Genomic DNA, 10,238 nt, shown 5'->3' with positions numbered 1-10,238 from the left:
TTCCTGCTCGGGTAGGACTTTGTTTACCCCCCTGACGATAATAGGTTAAGGTATTGCCGAAGCCAACATTTCCCCTAATTTAATTATTGAAATCTGAAATTTTGAATGAGTATGTAATCAGAAAACATCATTAGCAATAAGAATACAACATATAATTTGTGATGGCTTTATTTGGAATACATTTCATAAGTGATGGTTTAAGTGTTTTTTTCAAACATGCGAAAACACTAAAAAAAAATTAAACATGTTTGTAAAATATGTAACACATACTACATAAAAACTACACACGATATCAACGAAAATACCATAAGCTACAATATGCCAAAGTTTCTAATTCAGAAAAAGCGCAGAGGGTAAATTTTATCATTATATTATACTATCAAAGTTACCTTACCTTACCAATCAGACTAAGTCCTTGTTGTCCTCTGCTGTCCGAAGAAGTCGTCTCCACTCTACTCGATCCATGGCCACACTTCGCCAACCTCGTAGTCTGCGAAGGGTCCGGAAGTCGCCTTCTACTTGGTCGATCCACCTTGCCCGCTGCGTGCCTCTTCTTCTTGTTCCTGTTGGGTCGCTTTCTAGAACAATTTTCACTGGGTCGTCGTGCGGCATTCTTACGACGTGCCGAGCACACCGTAGTCGCCCAATTTTTGCAATGTGGACGATGGATGGTTCTCCCAGCAGCTGGTGCAATTCGTGGTTCATTCACCTCCTCCACGTTCCGTCATCCATCTGCACTCCACCGTAGATGGTACGCAACACCTTCCGTTCGAAAACACCAAGGGCGCGTTGGTCCTCCACGAGCATAGTCCAGGTCTCGTGGCCGTAAAGGACCACCGGTCTAATCAGCGTCTTGTAGACAGTCAACTTCGTGCGGCGGCGAATTTTATTCGACCGGAGCGTCCTCCGGAGTCCAAAGTAGGCACGATTCCCTGCCATAATGCGTCTTTGAATTTCTCTGCTGGTATCGTTTTCAGCGGTCACCAGTGAGCCCAAATACACGAACTCATCGGCCACCACGATTTCGTCACCGTCAATCTGAACTCGGGGTGGGAGGCTAACATTGTCTTCCCTAGAACCTCTTCCTTTCATGTATTTTGTCTTTGATGCGTTGATGGCAAGTCCAATCCGCCTAGCTTCAGCCTTCAGTCTGATGTACGTTTCCGCCATCGTCTCAAAGTTCCGTGCCATGATGTCAATTTCATCGGCGAAACCAAGAAGCTGGATGGACTTCCTGAAGATCGTGCCACTCGTGTCTATCCCAGCTCTCCTGATCATACCTTCTAAAGCGATGTTGAATAGCAGACACGAAAGTCCATCACCTTGCCGTAACCCCCTTCGTGATTCAAAGGTACTCGAGAGTGTCTCCGATACTCGAACAACGCACATCACTCGATCCATCGTCGCCTTGACCAATCGCGTCAGTTTATCCGGAAATCCGTACTCGTGCATAATCTGCCATAGCTGATCTCGATCGATTGTGTCGTATGCGGATTTTAAATCGATGAACAAATGATGTGTGGGCACGTTTTATTCGCGGCATTTCTGCAGAACCTGCCGAATCGCGAAAATTTGGTCTGTGGTAGCGCGGGCACCCATGAATCCCGCCTGATATTGCTCCACGAACTTTCTTGCAAATGGTGACAGGCGGCGGTATAGGATTTGGGAGAGTACCTTGTAGGCGGCGCTCAGCAGTGTGATCGCGCGGTAGTTGCAGCAATCCAACTTGTCGCCCTTTTTGTAGATTAGGCATACGGCACCCTCCATCCACTCCTCCGGTAATATCTCCTCCTCCCAAATCTTGGCAATTACCCAGTGCAGCGCTCTAGCCAGTGCTTCACCACGGTATTTTAATAGCTCACTTGGTAGTTGATCTACACCAGTTGCTTTGTCTTCCGCGCGTGCTACAAGGTCTGTTGCCGTGCCACCTTCGTTTTCTGTTTCTTCACCGTTGAGGTGCTCGTCATAGTACTGCTTCCACCTCTCAATCACCTCACACTCGTTCGTGAGAAGGTTACCGTCTAAGTCCTTGCACATATCGGTTTGTGGCACGTAGCCTTTGCGCGAACTATTTAGCTTCTCATAGAACTTCCGTGTGTCGTTTACGCGGTACAGATTTTCCATCGCCTGGCGATCTCGGTCTTCCTGCTGACGCTTCTTTCTTCGAAAAACCGCGTTCTGCGCTTGTCTGTATCGCTCCACATTCAATCTCGTGCGGTGTTGCAGCATTCTCGCCCGTGCTGCACTCTTCTCCTCTACTCACAGTTTGCATTCGCCGTCAACACAGTCATTTCTTCGGTCCGGGATTGCAGTACCTAGTGCCGCTGTGGCAGTACTACCTATCAAAGTTACCCGCATTATTAAAGATACCCCGTTTTAGGGTACCTCATTAACTGTGGAAAAGTAATGAGGTATTCGTTTTCGATACAGTTATGCCGCGAATACACTTACATGACAATCTATGAGCATGAGCATTATTTGTATAATAAATTATGAGCCAATGCGAAAACTATACAAGTGTGACCATGGATGTGATCGTAATGTATTATACAAATAATGCTTATGCTCATATTGGGTCATATAAGTGTATCCGTGGCATTAGCCATACATACTTGCTCTTCTCACAAGAAGCCTCATTCAATGGTGATGTTCCGCAATGTTCGAAGTGTTTTAGAACTTTTCCAAAGACGCACCTTCTCCTCAATCAAATTAGGTCTTAAGGTTCACTGGAGCAAGTTGAAACGGGTGGGGAAGTTGAAACGGTAAGTGTATCTCTTACCGGAAGTGAATAATCACTGAGATTCTTTTTCTAATCTAGTAGTTTACGGTACTACACAATGCCTCTCGAAAATAATTACAGTGAATATTATCTTCCGCTAAGAGATACACATTAATCCTCATTCAATTGTGATGTTCCGCATCATTTGAAAAATTCTGCGATCTCTTGAAATATGCATATAAATAGTTAGAAAAACAAGCGATGATAAAGATATTTGACCAGGCATCGGAATCCTGGTCCGAACCTTTTATTGTTTCCAATATCAAAACCGGGGTTCATAACCGTCAACAAGAAGAACAAGAAGCCATAATAGAAGTCTGCATTGTTGATGAAGTACGCTTATTCGTAAATGATAAGCAATAATGGTAGAGGAATTAAATGGAGATTTCTAATCCTTCTCTTTTTCATAACCCGGGTATTCCACTTAAGACGCCAGTATTCAGAACTCTTTTAAACTTACTGTCGATCTTTGCGAAAGATTTACCGACGACAGGTAATTTGATTTCTTCTTTCCAATAATGTTTATCAATTATCAATTTGAGTGCAAAATTAGAACTATTTCCATTCCGTTTATATTTTTACTTGCTGGAAACAATCCCACAACCCCTCATGCCAATCCAGCCATCTGTCAGACGTTATTCGTGTTTTCGTTCAACAATTTAACACAAAACAGCGTCCCCTTCCAAAAGAAGAAAACGGCAACCGAAATCATCCAGGAAACATTTGAATAATTTATTGCCCGCGATTTCTGATGCCGCCCTGATTGCAAGGACGGGCTAGGCCACACTTCCACCCCCTGGGATCCCAGGAAACAAAAGTCAACAAAAGGTAATGAATAGAATTGCAAGCCTCCAACTCAAGAAAAGGGGGCATCCCTTCCGGTGTTGGTGACGGAAAGCAGATGGTTGGGAGTTGTTCGGTTGAGTTATTTTCTAGGTTAGGTTAAGGGTATGGCGATGGAAAACATGAAGGGTGATTAACAGTTGTTCGGTATTTCAATTTAGGAAAATCGTTTTCTGTTTGACTTTATAATGTCCGATCCGGATATTTATGACATCCGTTAGGCAAGAAATTCCATTATAATAAATTAAATGCTTTTTTAAACCTACAAAAAAGATGCAAAAAAAGTTTATCCACCCCCTACCAATTTACATTTTTTTTTTCTGGTGAAAATCAGCTTAATTTTATGAGTGTTCCTCCATGATTTATCAATTTATGTTTATTTATCATATTGCCATTGAAAATTCGGCGTTTATATCTTTTCTTGAGATTTCATGAGATAAATTATGAAAAATGGTAAAAAATTACGCAAACATAGTTTATCCACCCCAAACGGATGCTATGATTTAAGTGTGTTTTACAGAGTTTTAGTATGTATTCTGCTACTTTATCGAATGTTAACATTGTGTCTATCTGTCATTTAGTGCTCTTGAAGTTTTCGTGCTCAAAATTTCAGTTTTGTGTTCAAAATTGGAAGTTATTTGTTTCAAAATGCCCAAAAAAGACCAAATTTCGATCAGTATCCGAAATTTGATTATTGAACATCACAAAACTGGCAAAAACTACCGTGATATTGCCGATATTGTCCAGCTTCACGAAGATACGGTCGCTAAAATTGTGCAGATGTACAAAAAGCGTGGTTTTATCTCACCAGCTAAGCGACTGGGGCGTCCTTCAAAGACAACTGACCTAATTGACAGAGCTATCGTGAAGAAGGCAGAGCTGGACCGGGGACTATCAGCTCCGGAAATTGCGAAACAGATTGAAAGCGAGTTTTCCATTCAACTGACATCACAATCCGTACGGAATCGTCTTTATAAGAAAAGTCTTAAGGGCAAAGTAGCTCTTAAGAAGCCATGGTTGCCCTAAAAAAAAAAAAATTAAAAAAATATTGAAGTGGGCCCAGGACCACATTTTATGGACCAGTGATGACTGGAATAAGGTGATCTGGTCAGACGAGACGAAAGTACTGCTATTTGGGTCACCATTGATGCCATCAATGGTATCACTGTTGGATTAATTACATTAAGTAAATAAGTAAATAAATTGCGTGATTTGAGTAAGTGCTTTCCGGTTTCGTGTTAGCTGTCAAAGCCCAAAGTATATTTAAGCAGAGGAATGTGATTCCGTATCGAGCGCTGAGCCAGTTAACAGCGTCCTGGTCTCTTCATACGACACTCGTTTTTTACCGCGTTTCCATCGCTATCGTTGTTGAAAAAAAGTGTTCAGGTGAATCGTGCACGGTTTTCGGAAGCAGCTATCGTAAGCTGAGTCTTACGTATAGACTGTTCACCTTTACCCTAGTGATCGATCATCATCAAATCATCACCATCATTATCGCATCATCTCCGTCAATAGCCGCAGCGTAGCAGCAGCAAACGGAATACCTAGCTGCACCGGCTGATAGGTTGTTTACACAACCGGCATAAGTATAGTACAATACATTTTGCAAGTCCATTGCCTCCCTATTGTAGTTTTGTTTTGCCTCGTGGCGCGTGGTTCTGTCTCTCACCCCTGGTAAGGGAGTATGGTTCATAGTGAGACAACTTGTTGCAACTAGATAAAAGTTTTTTTTTCGATTTTTTTTTTCGCTTTAATTTGCTTGTACGCCGTGCAAAAAAAAATAATTACTAGTAATTAAAATTAATAAATTGGAGAAGGTTTTTTTTTTTTCCTTCTTAAGCGGTTGCGCACCGCTTTTGCGCAACACTTGTGGCATCTTCCGATGCCAACGTTGCGCGAACCAGGTATTACCAACCACTTTCGAAAGGACCATGGGTTGTCTTTTTTCGGCCTAAAAATAAACCCTTGACAACTCTCGATATTTCGAGAGACTTGCTGCGTAAGTATCCGGGAATCTTGGTACATAAGGAGAGATTCAACAAACTGCGTGTAGAAGCACCGAATTATGATGTGGCAAATAAAATTGCTGATCACGAGTTGTTTAGTGTTGAGTACAACATCTACATCGCTTCTCGAGATGTGGAGATAGAAGGCGTGGTCTCCGACGCGAGTCTGTCTGTCGAGGACTTGAAACGTGCCTCGGGTTGTTTTAAAAACAGAAAAGTCACAAGCGAGCTTGTAAAGATACTGGATGTTAGGCAACTGCATTCAGTGTCTTTACAAGATGGCAAGAAAGTCTATCAGCATTCAGACTCGTTTCGGGTGACTTTCGCTGGTTCAGTTCTCCCAAACTTTGTCAAAGTTGATGGTGCTTTTTTTCCGGTGCGGTTGTTTGTACAGAAGGTTTATAACTGTACCAACTGCAAAAGGCTAGGACACTCGGCCAGCCATTGCGGCAACAAAACTCGTTGTGGCAAATGTGGTGAAAACCACAAAGAGGATTCTTGCCACAAAGAATCAGTAAAATGCGCGTACTGTGGCGAGAATCCTCACCCCTTGCAGGAGTGCCCGATGTACAAGCAGCACTCCGATAAAGTGCAGCGTTCAATCTCAGGACGCTCCAAGCAGACATATGCTCAAATGGTGAAGGCTGCATCAGCCGTCCAAGATGCAAACCAATTTTCGATTTTGTCAGCTGAAGAATCGGACTCTGACTCATCCGATGAAGGTGATTCTACGGTGGTACACGCACCTTCAAAAATGGACGGATCCTCAAAAAGAAAATGCCCCTCCCCGAAAGTGCGCCGTAAGAAAACTAAAGTCACCTCCAGAAGATTGGCAAATTCCCAGGGTAATGGGGAGGAAAAAACGAAACCGAAGGCTCCTGCTGAACCAATCCCTGGATGCAGCAGGAATTTTCCACCATTGCCCAAAAAAGATAAGAAAAATAATAAAGCTGCTCCTCAAACTTCTCAAAAGAAATCCAAGTCCGAACGAGGTTTGCTAGCTTTTTCGGACATTGTGGAATTCATATTAAATATGTTCAACATACAAGACCCTCTTAGAAGCTTAGTTTCTGCCTTGCTTCCAACATTAGAATCATATCTTAAGCAATTGACTGTTTCATGGCCCCTCCTTGCATCAATCATATCTTCCGATGGATAATTCGTCGAACGAGGTTGAAGATATGATCACTGTGCTACAGTGGAACTGCCGTAGTCTAGTGCCTAAACTAGACTCGTTCATATTTTTACTTCACAATTCTGATTGTGATATATTTGCTCTCTGTGAAACATGGCTTTCTTCCGATAAAGAACTCAACTTCCACGATTTTAACGTTATACGCCTGGATAGAGACGATTCTTATGGAGGAGTACTTTTAGGGATCAAAAAGTGCTACCCTTTCTACAAAATTTCCCTTCCTGCTCTATCAGGCGTCGAAATCGTCGCTTGCCAAATAAATGTGAAGAACAAAGACCTTTGCATAGCTTCAGTTTATGTTCCACCAAGAACCTCCATTAGCCGTAGTCAACTCTGGAATCTAGTTTCGATTCTTCCATCCCCAGTATTAATTCTGGGTGATATGAACTCCCATGGTACTGGGTGGGGCGATCTATATGATGACAATAGAGCGGCTATTATTTACGATTTATGCGACGATTTCAACTTGACTATTTTGAACACTGGTGAAGCGACACGTATAGCAAAACCTCCGGCTCGAGAAAGCCGACTCGACATATCTTTGTGTTCAAGATCGCTATCATTGGATTGTCTGTGGAAGGTTATCAATGATCCCCATGGTAGCGATCATTTGCCAATCATCATTTCAATTAAGTGTGCCCCTCACTCTGCAGAACCATCTCGAGTTCCATTTGATCTTACAAGGAACATAGATTGGCATAAATATGCAACGGCGGTGACAATCGGTGCCGAATCAATAGATACGCTTCCACCATTGGAAGAATATCGATTCCTCGCCGATTTGATTTACAAAAGTTCACTGGAAGCACAAAAAAGAAAAGTTCCAAGTGCGCCCTTAAAAAGGAGACTAGCCACACCTGGATGGGACGAAGAATGCACAAAACTGTATGTAGAAAAATCTGATGCTTTCAAAGCTTTTCGTAGACACAAAACCTCCACATACTTCGAGGAATATTCAAAGCTTGAGACAAAGCTGAAACAATTAATCAAAGCAAAAAAACGCGGTTATTGGCACAATTTCGTCGAGGGACTCTCACGAGAAACCTCAATGAACACCTTGTGGAGGGTGGCTCGCAACATGCGTAACCGCTCATCTTCTAATGAGAGTGAAGAATACTCCAACCGATGGATATTCGATTTCGCTAAAAAGGTCTGTCCGGACTCAGTTCCAGCATGAATTCTCTCTAGTTTCGTTCGTTCGTTCGCAAGTCGAATTAGCTCCGCGTTGTGTAGTGACGCTCTCGCTGACCCAGCCATGGGTAAGAAATCGCGCGGTAACGCGAGTGCCGGTTTACCGGGAAAACAGACTCTCCCAGGAGATGGCGCGACCACCGAGCCAGCCCAGAAGAAGCAGAAGAAAACCCCATTGCCCATCCTGACAGGCGTTGCGGACCCGCAGCCGGGGCCTCCCGGAACTAAACGACCCAGACCTGAAGACAGCAGCGCCACCGTATCAGCAGCAAAAAAGCTGCTGAGCAACAATCCGTTCTCCGCCCTGCAGAACGGAGCGCAGCCGCAGTCGGACCCTGAGACGGTGCCGAAAAAAGTTAAGTTGCCACCCTTCTATGTGAAGGGCTTCCCTCCCGGGCTATGGGAGCAGCTGGATTTCTACATTAAGCAGGGCCTTCGCTGCACCATTCAACGGTGCACGGAAGGCTACAAACTGATGGTCCCGGCCGAAAAACACTTCAACGCAGTTCAGGCCCTCTTGGACAGAATGAAGCTGGAGTACTTCTCCCACGACATCGAGGCCACCAAGCCGCTGAAAGTGGTGCTGCGCGGGCTCCACGACATGGACACCACCACCTTAATGGACGAGATTAAGGCGAACGGCCTCAAGCCGGTCGAAGTCCACAAGATGACCCGCAGCAAGGCCATCAAGTATCGTGACCAGCTCTACCTGGTCCATCTGGAGAAGAACTCCACAACCGTGAAGGATCTCCAGACGACACGCACACTGTTCCACATCGTAGTGAAGTGGGAGCGGTATAAACCCACCCACCGTGGCGTCACTCAGTGCTCGAACTGCCTATTGTTCGGGCACGGCACCAGGAATTGCCGCATGGCCAGCCGCTGCATCAAATGCGGCAAAAACCACAAGATCGACAACTGCGACAGCATCGAGGAAGCCACTCCCACATGCGCCAACTGCGGTGCCGCCCACAAGGCCACGAGTAAGGCCTGTCCGAAGCGGGCCGAATACGCCGAGATCCGGAAGAAGGCCTCGTCCAACAACCAGCCCGGTCGCAAGAAGGTTCCAGAAAACAACGCGCAGAACTTTCCTCCGTTATCACCGGTCCAATCACGGCCAATTCCAGTGTTGCCGCCGCTTCCGCTCAACCAACAGTTGGCTGCCGCTGCAGTACCCGGTCAAGCCTCCGGGCCATCGACGGATCCCCCTGCTCCGGGATTGGCCGGTACAACCGGTGAAGCTACAGACGATTCTCCGCTGTCAACGGATGAGATCGTCACACTGTTGGCCCAGGCCATCATCATCAAGCGCACCTGCGCAACAAGAACACAACAGCTCCAAGCTATCATCTCCTTCGTCGCTAATTATGGACCGTGAACCCATAAAGATCGCCAACTGGAACGCTCGCTCCGTAGGGGCGAAAAACATTGAGCTTGCAGACTTCCTCCGCAAGCACGACATCGACGTGGGCCTTCTCACCGAGACCCACCTCAAGACCGGTGACAGCTTCTGGCTGCCCGACCACAGCATTGTCCGGCTTGATCGCACCCGCTCCAGGGGGGGGGCGGTGTCGCGGTCATCATCAAGAAAGGCATCAAGTACTGCACCCTACCCCACTACCGCACTTCCATCATCGAGGCCGTCGGCGTTGAGGTGGAAACATCGACCGGAAACGTCCGGTTCATCGTTGTCTACTGCCCCCGGCAATGTACCGTTAGCAATGGTACAGCACAGCAGTTCAAGAACGACCTTGCCATCATAACCCACACCAATGCCCGCTTTGTAATCGGAGGGGACCTGAACGCCCGGCACGAGGCCTGGTGGAACTACCAGCAGAACCAGAACGGCCGCCTGCTATTCGACCATTCCCAGCATGGTCTCTATTCCGTCTGGTTTCCGGACGAACCAACCTTCACATCACCGACGGGCAACCCATCGACGCTGGACCTGTTCTTGGCAAACACCAGATTAGCCAAGCCGGTTGCCATCAACGACCTGAGTTCGGACCACCAACCGGTGCGACCGAGCTGGGCTATAACGTGGCCCCTGCACCGTGCCAGCGGAAGGACTACCATCGAGTCAACTGGGTCCAGCTTCGACGCGTGGTCGACCGCCACATCGACGACAACCCACCGCTCGACACAGTGGATGACATCGACCGGGCCCTGGAGGGTCTCCATCAAGCCATATCCGTGGCTGACGAAGAGTGCGTTCGACGAGTTC

The sequence above is a fragment of the Ochlerotatus camptorhynchus genome, unplaced genomic scaffold, assembly GCF_037179485.1.
Source record: "Ochlerotatus camptorhynchus isolate MF236.1 unplaced genomic scaffold, CSIRO-AGI_Acam_v1.1 ptg000183l, whole genome shotgun sequence".
NCBI lineage: Eukaryota > Metazoa > Arthropoda > Insecta > Diptera > Culicidae > Ochlerotatus > Ochlerotatus camptorhynchus.
The sequence above is the reverse complement of the archived record's forward strand: the minus strand, read 5'-3'. Positions refer to the sequence as shown.